The following is a 15,372-nucleotide window of genomic DNA, read 5'->3' on the forward strand; positions in this document are numbered from 1 at the left end:
CTACTATTTAGTAACAGATCTTTATTCTTCTTCTTAGATAAATTAGGTAACTGTGTCTACAAATTGTATAAGTAAAAAAGACTAATTTAGATTGTTATCATTTTATAGTAACAATAATCTATTGCAGTGACTGCGATCATATGAAATATAATTTCATTAGTAAACAAAGAGTAGCATATTCAGAAAAAAAAAACTACCACACATAGTTACATACATTTTTTTCTCAGGAATGAAAAAAATAAACGTCCATAGATTAAATTATAAAAAAAATAAAAAAAGCATTATTATGGTAGTTCTAAATTAAAAGAATTATTTCATTTTTTTTAAGTTTAATTAGAGTAGTGAAAATGTGTTCTAGCTTTCTTATTATGCTTCTTAAAATAATGTGTTTCTTTTTTTTTTCCTTTTTCATTGTGTAATCTGAAAAACAAAAACAAAAGCTTTGCTTACAATAAAAATCCACAAAATTGCCAAGATATAAATTCAGATAATTTTATATTTTAAAGTAACACTATAATGTAAAGATTCCTTGTAATTATATATTACAAGGAATTAAAATTAAAAAAATTAGAATTTTTTTAAATTTTTTTAGCAAAATTAAAAAAATTTCCTATTTAACAATGGAACCGCAGAAAATTTGAACCGGCTGAGACATTTCACATGGCAGAGAAAAATATTCAAATATATCATTTTACATATATTAACTAAAATCTACTGGCGAAAATCTGCTGTGTACATACTATTTTAAGTACGATCAGAGAATAATCTTTTTTGACAACCCATAAGAAACCCAAAATTTGCGAAAAAATTATGTATTTCTTCTCGCAATAACCAAGAACAAGGGTTTTCTATGTTAATAAATTGTGTTATGAAGCATTTCAAGGGAGTGCTTAGTAACAATTTATTAGCGTTAAAAGGATAGAAAAAAAAAGAAACAAAAACAGTTCTAGTAAAAAGATTAGTAATATTTTATGCCCAGTCTTACCCCGTACCAACACCATACTGCTTGCTGAATAAAGGCATTTCGTTTCCTCACCGAAGTTTTCACACACATTTTGAAGTGAATTTCGTGTAAAGGTCCGTAAATCTATTCATTACCAAGCACCAGGTAACTCTACTTATCGGACCACTGTAGTGACATGAAAACCTTCAGATTGTTCTGTAAACAGCTTACCGGATTATTTACCCATAGCGTACAAAATATATACTGTGGATACGTTTTAGCTAAGTGTCGCGTGCACGCACACACACAGGGTGAGTCAAAACGACGTAAGTGAGCTCTGCTTATTTTTAAGAAGGAACGATTAGCAATAGGAAAATGCCGTGCAGTATCTGAAAATAGAATCCCAAAGAGTTTCAGATTACACAAGATTACCCTCTTTCATCAAGTTGAAGCATTGTGCACAGCCATCAAGAAATCATGTCCCTTTTGAACATCAAATTTCCTAGCAGATGGATAGGCGGAATACGACCTACAGATTGGCCTACGTGGTCACCGGAGTTTACGACCCCTAATTTTTTTTCCACTGAGGGACAAAAATTGATCAAGTTTTTCTTCCACTTTTTGTTGTCAAAATGTTCGTTTATGTGTAGAAATGAGTCACGTAAGTAGTAGGGGGTGTCACTTCTGACAAGATCAAGATAAGATAAGGAATCCTGACGTGATTGGTTGTTGATTTGATGATGTCATTGTATGTGACGTCATGGCTTTGGAACCTTTGGAATTTCCCTGGGGGCATATGTGTCAGTGATGCGAGTTCTTGAGTTTTGGTTCGCGTATGGAATTATGGGTGATGGTAGAGATAAGGATTCATGTTGTGATTGGTGGTGCACTTCTGACAAGATCAAGATAAGATAAGATAAGATAAGATAAGGAATCGTGAGGTGGGCATGTGTTGTTATGAGATGTAGATAAGTGACATCATCTGTATTCTATATCAAGGGTATTGTATATTATTTGTCTTTATTATGTTAAGTATTTTATCCTCAAAAAGCGTTTTTGATGTTAGACCAGGTGACCATTTCTCTCACTCATAAACAGTTACATGGTCTAACATCAAAAACACTTTTTGAGGATAAAATACTTAACATAATAAGGACAAATAATATAGAATATATTATTTGTCCTTATTATGAAAGAGATAAGATTAGGGCAGAGATAAGATTTGCCCTATGATGCCTCAAAGTAAGATAATCTCATATCAACATCCAACAGCATGTAGAAACATGTTCATGAATCACCTGCATGAAAGTCTCATTTTGGAAGGAACGGTCAGGGTTAAGGGTCAGGTAAACAGTACTATAAGGAAAAACAAATGAGTCAAGTGTCTTTGCAGTTATGGCAATTGGTTCATCCCTTGAAGCTATCGTATTGTGTTGTGATGATTAGTATCCAGGAAAGTAAAGTAAAATAATGGGTGAGCCACAAAAGTCATTCAAATTTTCTTTCTTCAGGAAAATAGCACGAGACAAAACTCTTCACCTAGCTCTAAAAGGATGGAAACCGATTATTATTTTTAGAAGACACGTACATTGTGATGTATTTATCCAGGACCACTTGGGAAAAGGTATGCAGGAAGCAGTCTGATATATTTGGCTACTTGCAAAGAAGAGATGGCTAATAAATGGATCTCGGTGAGTGTTATATTCTGAAATGCCAAGATTGGGAACTAATACTTGATGATACAGGAGCTGATGGAAGTAAAGTTTTTTCTATTAGTTGTGAAGAAGCTGAGAGATTTTCACCAAAAATGTACGACTTTGATTATCGTTTACTATTTTTGGAAACTGAATTACCATCTGTCCTTATCATGGGGAAAATTTTAGCTAATAATTTAAATTCAATGGCAAAATTAGACTTTCAAGATTTTATCCAATTCGATAAAGATTACTTATTTTGGGACATTTACAAACATTTTACAAAAACTGTTTATGTATATTTGAATAAGAATGTTTAGGGAGGCATTTTGTCATTTCCTGACTGACACAATATCAAATATATGGAAGTGTGGTTATTACCATGGTATCTGCTTTAAAAACTCTTTTGCATGACCAGCTATTTTGATGTAATGTAACCAAGAAACAGTGAGTAACAAAAATTTTATTCATTGAACTCTTTGGAAAACGTTAAGAGTCTAAACTAAATATTGTGAAATATTTTTAGGTAATTACATGTTTCGAATTTTTCTCAGTGAATATACTTGTAAATAGTATTTCAACAAAATTAAATATGCATTTGTAAACTTAAATGAACAAAGATATGTACTTTTGTTGTCGTGTTTATCCACAGTGAAATTTTTACTCAGTTATTCTGATTAGAACTTGATATTTAAATCCACAACTTTATATCTTAATGCAATTCTGTTTAATTATTTTAAAAAATCACAACTGTGAAATTAATGCCAGGAATGGGGGAGAAAGTGGTGAAAACTGATATCCACGTATTGTTTATTTCAGAAATTATCTAAGGCTACCTATTAACATTGTTTGAGTTATCTGAAAACAATTTGATTTGTTCACATAATCGAAAATCCGAACTGTTAGAATTTGGTTGTTTCACCGAGAGATAAAAGATAATTAACCCAAAACATCACTTTAGCTCTTAAAGTTTGGTATAGAAAAAAAGGTTTGTACTCTCCAGATAACACATATACAAATTTTACCTTTTCCCACACAAAGTAAGATAAAAACACACCAACAGTATATCCAGCACCATGTGAAAACATGTTGTTGAGTCATCTGTGCAAAAGGTTCATTTTTGAAGGAACGGTCAGGGTAGGGCTTGGTAAATGTAAATAGTACTATAAGAAAATACCATAGAGTCAAGTGACTTTGGATTTAAGGTAATCGTTCATCCACTGCCACTGCTCTTTTGTGTTGTGGTGTTTTGTGTTTGGTAATGTAAAAGTAATAGGTAAGCCACAAAATTCTTTGAAAGTTTCTTTGTGAAAAGGTCTAATTGTTTAAAATTTTGTAACAGAAAGTTAACATAAAATATATGATCAGAGCTAATAATCAGTGATATAATAATAATAATAATAATAATAATAATAATAATAATAATAATGAATAACTATTTATTTGTGGTGCCATATGAAGTAATCTAAGAAGAAGAAAAATGTAGGAAAACGTTTATGAAAAATCGACAGCGGGTAAAAAATATACGATTTTTCAGTTAAAATTGGGATAATTGATTGCCAATTTCTTTTGAATAAGACTTCAAATTAGTTTCGTAAAGAAATTTGTATTTCTGATGAAATTATTGTAAGATATGCATTGACAAAATCACCTTGTAGTTGGAAAGAATTTCCTGAAATAATTAAAAAAACATAATTCTTGGTTAATAAAACATAACCATCAGCTGAAGTGGGAAATTGGTTCACTATCTCTGGACAAACTAAGAAATTAGATTAGAGAATCAACATGGAAATATCAAATATTACTTGACAAAGGAAGATAAAAATCAAAAACATTAACAAGGTTAATAGGGAGGCCTGTTCTTGATTTAAATGAAATTGGATGCCCAAAACGTGAAAACATAATGTGTACTTTTAAATGCTTTTGGAAACATAACGAAAGATTCTGTGCCTTTTAATAATTCCCAGAAGTATATGTATTGGTTTCAAAAAAAAATAAATATGAAACCCTTAATTTTACTAGAGTAATAAATTCCCAATGATCACCAAATGAAAAATTAACTTTCAGATGAGAGTCATTGTCAAAAACCACATGATGGCAATTCCACAAGCATGGGAAAAACCTTTGAAAGTATTTTTCAATTTATTTATTTTCTCTATATTGAATTCAGTAAATACAATTGGTAAATAATATTTCATTCAAACGAAATGTGTAGATTTAAATGAACAAATTGGGTGTCATTGATGTGTTATAAAATTTAAGTAAGACCATAACATTTTTCCCCTTGTGAAATTTTATGCCACAAAGTAACCAGAGACTTTTTTGACTTAGTGAATTAAAAGTCTTATTTGTTCATGCAAGCCCTCAAATATTTCATGAAATCATCAACTCTTGGAAACAAAAGGAATAATCGGGTATTAAATTAATAGCCAGAATACTAGTGGAGAAGATTTCACCTGAAAAGTTACAATACTGTATGAATTTGGCTATTTTACTTCATATTTTACTAATGATAATTAACAAAGTATATATTACAGAGCTAGCATTCATTTGAAATAATAAGAAATAACTATTTATTTGTTGTGCTGGCAATTGAAATTTTTAAAAGAAAATGCAATGGTGGGTTCAAAACCTTGTTTGTTGCATATCCGTTACTTAAAATTACTAATGCTAAAGAAAAAAATAAATTAAATAAATAAATTTCAGTTACAGAAATAGGTTAAGAGCACAAGGAATCGCAGGTAAAATTAATAGTCAATATTGGTTTGAAAAAAATAAATGTAAGCATTAATTTACTACACGAATAAATTCCGATGGTAACGAAGAATGAATAATTTTAGGAGAAGTGGTCACAATCATGTGAATGCTAATCACTTAGTGATATGTAAATATTTGAGAAACATCAAAACTTGGGAAAATGATACCTTGTGAACAATACCGCAATTTACAGATATGACTTATGTCATCTTCATGAAAGACCCCTTTGAAGAAAATCACGATTTGTAGTAACCGCTCGCTGGGGAGATATTGCTCATGATGATAGCATAACATCTATGGGCTGAAATCTAAATGAAGAAGTACTCAACTATTTGAGGTTACAGTATTTACAGAAATTTCGTTCTCTGTGGTTTTTGTGTTTGTGTGGTGGTGTGGATATAAAATTCAACTATTTTGGAATTTTTTTTGGAATATTCGTATTTAGAAGAGCCATTCTGGAAAGTTGTAAGTAATTTTAAATTATCATTAGAATTTCTAGAATACATACAAAATGTTTTCTAATCCATTTAACTGTTCGTTTATTTTAATTTATTTATTTTAAAATGCCGTAGAAACACCAGCATATAATTAAATTATTCAGAAAAGCTCGAAATACTATCGCCATGTAAACTTAAAAGAACAAACAGTGTCGCTTATGTGTTATGTATGTTTAAGTAAGATCACTTTTGGAATCACTGTGAATTCACACAAGATTTGTTTATTTATTGAACTTTAAGATCTTAATTTAGACAAATCAAAATATGCAGATGAATTATGAATAAAATATGAACTTGAATTAGAATATGAATATAGAAGAAAATACGGATGAACTATGGGAAAAAAATTGTGTGTGTAAGTAGCAAAGTATATAATTAATTACTCAGAAAAGCTCGAAAACACTGCCGCCATCATGACTTTCTCTAAGAATTGCCACCCTTTAACAGGAAAGAAATACCCCAAAATGTATTGGAAAATTAGTACAGCCATCTATAGAAGAAAAACAAAACTGTATGTTTGAGTGACATCAGCATATAATTAAATTCAAACATTCACTTCACGATTCCTTATCTTCTTTTGATCTTGATCAGGTCAGAAGTGTCCTACCAATCACGACATGATTCCTTATACACTAATATATCTCCATTTTCCATTCAAAACAAAAATTCAAAACAATTCAAAACGTCACTTATTTACAACTAACAAATGACGTCACTTATTTACAAATAACAAATGACGTCAGTTATCTACATCTGATAACAACAAACATTCACGTCACGATTCCTTATCTTATCTTGATCTTGATCTTGTCAGAAGTGACACCTCTACTACTCACATATCATTTTTGACGTGTGCCGTTCGACTTGTTGGCACAGTGAAATTTTATGAATTAGGTACCAAAACTATTCCAGTTACTCATTCAACTAATGCATGTTTTGTGTTTGTTCTGTTCAAGAGATGTTTCTAATCGATGATGTCATTTTGACTCAAACTGTATATCCCCCACACACATATATGGAAATCGCTATACAACATGATCGATTGGCAAAATGTTTAGGGCCAAATAATCTGACGATCATTTCAAAGAATACTGCCAACTCTGTAAGGGCTATAAGATTGCTATCTTCAGATTACAAGGATATACTTTAGTCAAAGATTACGTTTTTCTGTGTAGATGCAAATACTTAAGTACAAATTATTTTCAATTTAGAAAAAATATACTTATTCCTGCTGGATTGTCTTAAAGTTTTTAAAGCATTTATTATAATATATTGAACTTCTATTTTTTATTGGCAAAGATTTTGATTAGGAATTCACTAGAAATATTGAAGTATTTTTCATAAACAGTAGCTATTAATTTAAATATTAAGAGATATCATAGCTAATTAGAGAACTTACCTGCATGTATTCTGTCTGCATATACTATGTTTTCAGGAAGCACATAAGCGGATTAATATCAATGCCGCAAATCTATAAGTAAAAAGGGGAAATTAAAATAATAATGGAGACAGTGACTACTTTTGTAGTGATATTCAGTGTTCTTAAAATACAAACAAATTTCAGGCCTACAAATTACCTGTTATATACTGATTATCTTTCGTCACACTGTTTCTTTTCCTATTTTCCTATTAAAGTGCAACACTAGGTAATTTGCGGTTGCCATATTAATGTAGCCGTCTTTACTAGTTCTGGTGGCTGAGTGAACAATGGATCCACTTTTTCACATACTTTCGAATCACATTTCGACTTGAATTCAGATGAGAGTGATCGATTGATTGATTACTAATTGTAATTAATTGGAAGAATAGTGAGACATTGCTCCTTTTGACTGGAAAAAATCTTGGAGAGATTCTCTCCGTGAAGAATTTATATGCGCGTTTTCAAGTAATGATAATTAAGCCGAATTCACGTGGATACAGCAGTATTTCCCCCCGCGAATACTCGGGTTTTTTCATTGCAAATACAGGCAAATGGATCAAAAGAACTCTTGGAATTTACAGAACCAACAAGGAAAAAAAACTGTTGCCGTAGATGCAATTATTTATAGTGATGGTGGTAGTTCTGTTCCGTGTAGTTGGAAGGTTAGGTAGAAGTGAGAGATGGTGATTTATGTGGAGTAGAGTGGCCTCTCACAATGAGTCACTGGACTCCTTGGAGGTCTCCTGCAATAACATAAACATAATCATAATAACATATAAAGAGTTATCTCGACATCTATCGCACTGTGGTACTGAAACAGAACAACGAAGCTCTTCCCAAGGGGATGTCTAAAACATCTTTCGTGTTATCACTTTAATTTATGGATGAATATATATCATTTATGTAATATTTAATCACGGGAATAGCCAGTGTTTCTTCTATACCAGGAGTTTTCCTTAAGAATATAGGCAAATTTCCTATATTGTAGCGATTTGGATTTTAGAGGAGCAAACATGAAAGATTCACAGAAAAATAGCGTTCAGTGATGTATTGATATTGAAAGAAAAAATATTGCCCTAAAGAGATCCAAATCACTCATCAATGGAGGGCAATTTGTATTCACTTTTAGCTAAAAATGATTATTATTATCATGCAGGTATCTCCATGTGGTGAGAAGACTCATTGCGAGAGATTCATTAATCACACACTAGCCATTATTAACATAATACTTATCACACCTCTCCTTAAACTCATTCACTGATGAAGTAATCGCAACCACCTCTAGCCACTCATTCTATCCATTCTCCACCCTCCAAGGAAAAAAATCTAGTCTGAGTTACCTTTGCAATATTCTCTAAACTCCAGCTCACTGTCTTCAATCATACCCGAATCCCTGGCTTCATCAGTTTCCTGCAGTTCATTTCCATCAGTATGGTGTGCAACTTATGATCCTTTCTTCCGAAAGTGCAACACTTTACACTATGCCACACTAAACTGATAGTTATTCACTTTTGCCCAAACTACTAGTCTATTTTACTCAATCTGCAAGATCTTTAAATCACCTTCATTTATAATGGCTATTTCCCGTTTTGCACCATAAGCACAACTGAATATTTCCTCTGAAATGATTTCCTCTATAATTGCTATGCAAATTAAATAACATGGACCAAGTACTCAGCACTGGTTCCCATGAGTAATTTGCCTTCTCCTTGACTCAACTCCTCAAAAAACTAATGGTTTACGGCTGTTCATCATCCCTCCATAATCTAACTCATCAATTCCATATCCATTCACATTTTCCAACTTTATGCAACAGATTTTTTGTGGAATCCTGTCAACTGCTTTTGTAAGTTAAACAGCAACACCAAGTAACCATTCTCTTATCCTACTCCATTATGACTTTATTTTAAAAAAATAAACAGATTACTAAGTCAGTGTCTACTCTTTACCGAACTGTGCTTCCCCCTTCTAAAGTATCATATTTCTATCCACCTCTTCCTGAATTCTCTTTATTAGGGAAATTCAGGGAATTTCTCCAATAAAGACAATTTCTTGAATGGAATTTCTCCAAAAGCTTAGCCATCACTCTTGAGATGCTGATTGGTCTAAAATTTTTTAGTTCTGTATTGGAGTCCCCTTTATGCAGTGCGGCTATTGTGCCCACTTACCGCTCCATTGCTTCCTTCCCAGCACTGTGACTCAAATTAAACAGCTTGGTCAGAGAAACTGACCAAGCTGTTTAATTCCTTGCACAATCTCGTAATATGCTGGCCGATACGCCATTTACTCTCATGTCCGTATTTGCGTCGAGGTTCTACAATAATCTAAGCATCTCCACTGCAACCTTTATTCTCCAATCAGGCAATGTCATATCCGGCATTGCAACATCACCACGCCGATAGTGCACCCTTTCAAATGATCACTCAGCAATTCATTTATTTCTGTATAGCATTTCTGCCCAAAATCTATTCTGTTTAATGGTATTACACAAGGAACAAATGGCACCGAGACGTTACACGAATAGGAAATTATGTCCTGCAATATGAAGTCCGTATCTGCTAAAATTTACTTTCTTCGTCATTTTAGCAACTCCTGAAAGCATTTATTGAAATCAGCTCAGTACGTTCAAAAACGTATTCATCAAAATGCCCTTAACAGTTTTATGCCATTAGATATGTAGGGTTACCAAAAGTTTTAAACCTAGAGGTTTAAAGAAAATAATACCACAAAGACTGAATTTCGCATTTGCTGATTGCTCTAGAGTAATTCACATTCAGATATTTTGATAAAAATCGAGTTAGAATCTATGAAATCCTTGGTCTCGTTTCCTGTTCTATGCACTTCCACAGCTTACTCGATCGTTTCGAATTAATGAAAGCTAATCATAAATGCTTGAATGATATTCAACGTTTTGAGGGGTAACTCAATTTCACATTACATATCTCGTTTGTTATTTCAGCCTTTCGATAATTTATTATCTTCTTTCTCCTCGGGATCATGGGATTATTTGTGATTATTTAAAAATATATACGTTTGCGAATCCAGATTGTTCAGTATTACAACGATCATAAATGGCAAAGGATCTATTGTGGCAAGGAGTTATCTATATTTCCTGTAACGTGTATCTGACTCAGATATGGAATCCAGAAATCACATAATTTCTACAATAAACTGAGTTGTTAGTGATTTTAACCATCCTCGTTAACACCATAAAAATATAAAATATTTCGATAGAGCTATAAGATAATAGAAATAGACTTACCCTGCTTGCCACAAGGCCACTCTTCATAAATCCAACAGGTGAAGTACTATTTAGAAAACAATCGAAAACTTCCTTCTGCTCCTGAAACATTAAGAATTTTAGCTTCTAAGATGATTTAAGTGACTGCAATTTATATCAGTTCGTTAATACTAAGTTATATTGTCATTTTTTGTAGGTTATAAAAATAAGTTATATTATTAATTTAGTAAAATCACCGATTAACAATTAATATATAAATACTATCTTACTAATAAACGTGTACAATTAATCGAAGGAGTTTAAAGATTGAATCTTCAATAACTGCCATTTTTATAAAACTACGGCGCTTGGAATAATTTCTCACCAGTTTGACTCAACCATTATTTCTATAACCCGAATTCTCTATCGACAATGCCAATGCACAGTTCTCTGCCCTTCTCTTGTGCTTGAATAAAATATATTTTTTCTGCTTCCTTTTAGTTAATTAACGCGTAGTGTTTTAGATCCCAGGGATCTTCCTTTTCTTGTAGTTATAGAAATAAAATTTATTTGTATAGTGTGACATTCACGTTATTATATGTTGCTAATAGGGTACGAGTTATTCTGTTTGGATGATTACATGAAAAACATGATAGCGCTCAGAAGGCACTGAGAATCCAATATCAGCTGAAGAAAATATCTGAACTAACTATTGCAGCGAATAAGCATTCCTAGGTCCACAACTCGCAACTAGAGAAATGGAAATTCTTGTGACCATTAATATAATATTTGTCCCCTTCCACTCCTATAAATCAGTCTAAAATTCAAAATGGTAACGCTGACGTTCTATAAGACCGCTGTACCGTTAGATCTGGGAGAATTTACATTTGGAAATATGGTTACTTCAAAACAGTTCCATAAGTGTTTTCACGATCTTCAAGGAGCTCTCACATGAATTTAAGGGAAAATCCGCAATCTCCAATATATATAGTCATGGATATAGGTATACAAAACATTGGGTTACGCATTTAATGACAAAATATTTCGGATTAAATGTCGATTCCTTAGGTTTTGTTAGACATTGTAGTCAGGATAGCGAGAGAAACTATGATATTTCTCAGCTGGGTGATTTGAAATCACGGCCATTGCATCTAAGGATAACATGATAGAATACTATTTCAATTAATTGTGTGACATCTCCTTAAAGAGAAAAACCTTTCTCTAATACATATGATACCGGCTTAACTACTTTCAGTTGAAACGCCTTTATTAAACGTTCTTCAAGTTCTAAACAGGACACAAGTCTATACAACTAAAAGAAATCCGGTTTTAATGATTGAATTACGGAGTCTTCCGAATAATTCTCGGAGCGATTCGCAGGGACATGTGTATGTACAACACCCCCCCCCCCCCCACACACACACAATTGCCATGATCAAAATCAAGAAATTTAACTTTGTGTTAACAGAAGACTCAGGACTTAAAAAATATATCAAAGTTTAGATAGAAGCACGTGCTTAAGGTTTGTTAACTAACGCTGAATTACCCAGACTTACGGAAAGGGGAAAGAGTTGTTGGTCTAGGAACGTCTAGATGTTCTTGAGCATTATCATCCAGGAAACATATACAATTTGTAGATTCAAAAATCTCTTTCCGGAGTTTTCATTGCTCCGGCATTATGCTGTGTGAACAATTGACCAATCTGCAGACTACGTCATCATTGCATTTTAGTTAAAAATTCAAGCACTAGTAGCGTATTTTTTTTTCTTTTCTTTTTTATTTCCTTAACTAACGAAAACCATATATGTCACCTATTCAAGAAAAAAATATATCTCACCTAAAAAAGTAAGTGCATCGAAAACTCCCTTGAATAACATAATTACCGTATAGTACAAACATTAGCGTACACTACTAGAAATTATTTCTTAACTGGATTTAACAATGGCTTATTAGTCTGTAGTAATTTCGTTACTTAATATTCTGTTCTTACCTTAGCGAAATGCCCACAGGTACAATCCTTCCAGATGCCTGTGCATGTGAAATTTGCTACATCTCTAAGATTAGGAATAGAGTCTATAATCCCTGATGTAACCATACACCTTGCATAATGAGATACGTACTTGAAAGAAAAACGTGTGTCAACACATTTCACAATATACAAGCCATAATAAAATTATAGATAAAGTTAGCTTGTATTATGAGGATATACGTTATTACTGTCATAGCTATATGAATGTTTCTATAATAGATGTCAATAGATAAATATATATAGCTATTGAAATCGACTTACCGCTTTATCCATATGATGATCCATGCACATTATGTAGTTTATTTTTGCCTTCTCGAGAAGCGCTATACCAGGAAAAAATCGGTTAACGCTAAATACCTTAACTACATTAAGAAATATTTCTTATAAATAAACTGCAATGAATGCTCATGTCGTGCACATTTTGGTAATTCCCATTAAATATATAACAGATTTGTTTATCATGAAACGAAATTTTTTTTCCAGTTGAAATGTGTACTTACCACATAAAATACAAAGCCAAGACCCAGGAAATTTATAAATGTCAGATCGAGTACTTTGAAATAAGCCTATGCAGAGAATAACAAAAAACGTCACTTTACACTTCATTGCGTTGGTTACGTCTATTGAGAAATGTAAAAGTGATAATTTCCAATGCATTTATATTCGAAATAAATGAAGCGAGATTGGCTCGCTGAACGTAAACGTGGAATAACTTCATTGGCTCTTTTAATTCAAAGTATTTGCATTAACTGCGACTGTAATTGAAAAAAAAATGGTGCTAAAAGACAATTGTAAGAAGTGCACTAAGGTAAAATTTCATAACTAGTGAACCGCGACTTCTGATGTGCAGCTAATAATAATTAGATGGATTGAGAAATACGGATAGTTGTATTTTTTTTTTTTTTTACTGATAAACATTTAAAACTGGTTTAATATTCCATTCAGAAATTCACAACGTGTATGTATATGTCTCCTTTAAATTTCTTGACGTCAGCAATTATTTTGTCGAGTAATACTTTACACGTAGCAGCAGTCGCAAGGGATCCCAATTTTATAAACTGTGCCAAAAATATATACGAAGGCCATTAGTCACGATTCTCGGGGCCAACTAGAGGAAACTTTTACTAAGTTTTTCTTCAGCCATTTCCCGAGTTAGTCAATTATTGGTGCAGGTCAGGGCTGGTTTTATCATTAAGCAAACCTAGCTAGGGGCAATAAGACTTCGGCCACTAGATTTTGCTACATATTTCGAGGGAAAATTATAACCTTCGAAAAAAATTAGTAAAACCTTGATTAAAATAAAAAACTGAAATAAATCAAGCGTCCTGGTACTCGCTGATGATCCTACATTATTTTCGCCTTTCTCTATTTCTTCCACTCCCCTTCTCTTTGTATACTTAACCTCAAGTGCAGAGATTTTTCTTCCTCCTCCTTCTGGCATCTGTCCCAAGTTGAGCGAGGAAGTTCCGGAATATCCCTCAAACTAACAATCAGTGGTCGCGACTAACCGACTGTTCTCACTTCTTATCTTCATTCCCTATATACTTAATTCTGTCGATTTTTAGATAAGCCCTGTTTTTGCAAGCTCTCTGAGGTCTGAGAAGTTGGGGATTACGTCATTCATTTTCTCACAGAATTGTCTTGTTAATTGAGTTCAGTTTATTATAAATCAGTATAAAAATGCCGTGGGAATTTTCATAGAATTTCATTTACATAGTGGTCTTCTTATAACTTTAAGGAAGTTCAAATATATCGCATCCTTAGTAATGTAGTATAATATACTTTTTGAAATAAACTTTACAAGAAAACAACTTGAGAATACAAGCCTTGATTTAAATGGTGCCATATATTGTATTAATTATACAAAGAATTTCTTAATGAAAATTCGAAATGAGGATGAATTTGAAAAGATGCTAACAGATTCGGAAAAAATCGCTCAGGTCTTAGGTGTAACGCCTAATTTTGAACAAGAAACAGTTAGACTTGGAAAAAAAAAGAAACAATTTGTGTATGAAGCAGAGGATGAATTCATAACAGATTTTCAAACAAAAATTTAACATAGATTTTTATTTTTCAATTATTGATACCTCAATTGCATATGTTGATGAAAAATGCAAGCACATGTCTACAATTAACAAAAGTTTTGTTTTCTTTTAAATATATACGAATTTCAAAAAATTACTTCAGCAGAACTGCTTAAAAATGTTTGATATTGGAAAATTATTTAACACATGATAATTCTAGAGATATTGACGGAACAAATATTACAAATAATAGCAAGGCGAATTCCAGAAAATATTTTCTCATTAGATGTCCTATCATACATATGCAAATATAATTTAGAAAATAATGTTCCAAATGTGTTTATTGCTCTGAGAATTTTGGTGACGAACTCGCATGAAATCTCCGAACAGTGCTTTCAGCGTTAACAAGAATAAATCTGATTTGCTGTGCGTCGATTTATTATACGGATGAGAGTTGGATTCACCATTACACACCAAAATCCAAATATCAGTCAAAACAGTGGAGAGAAGCCAGATGTTTAGTGCCAAAGAAGACGGATGCTAAAAGTTTTGTTTATTAATTATCTTGAAAAGGGTAAAATAATAACCAGGGAATATTATTCCGATCGTTTAACCAGACTAGATACGAAAAAAAGATAGGTCTTTTCTCACGAAAAAATTCATGAGAAAAGACTCTGTTTACAGAAGAAAAAAATCATCTTTTCAGGACAATGCGCCTTCCCCCAAAGTTGTTTGCACAATGGGACAATTAAGGGATCTGCACTATGAATTGTTGGAACCCCACCCTT

General features: G+C 32.5%; 1 long non-coding RNA gene across 1 annotated transcript; it reads right to left on the bottom strand.

Annotated features, from left to right (window-relative positions):
- Window positions 1-298: 298 nt before the first annotated feature.
- LOC150110396 (uncharacterized) lies at window positions 299-13,147 on the bottom strand. Its single transcript, XR_016548383.1, has 6 exons — window positions 13,061-13,147; window positions 12,822-12,883; window positions 12,522-12,650; window positions 10,574-10,654; window positions 7,291-7,362; window positions 299-420 (listed from the first exon to the last, which is right to left on the bottom strand). It is a non-coding gene; the product is annotated as an uncharacterized LOC150110396 (long non-coding RNA).
- Between the last annotated feature and the right edge of the window lie 2,225 nt (window positions 13,148-15,372).

This window comes from Typopeltis vanoorti, chromosome 1, assembly GCF_054136105.1.
Source record: "Typopeltis vanoorti isolate ZY-2024b chromosome 1, IOZ_Tvanoo_1.0, whole genome shotgun sequence".
In the NCBI taxonomy this organism is placed as follows: domain Eukaryota; kingdom Metazoa; phylum Arthropoda; class Arachnida; order Uropygi; family Thelyphonidae; genus Typopeltis; species Typopeltis vanoorti.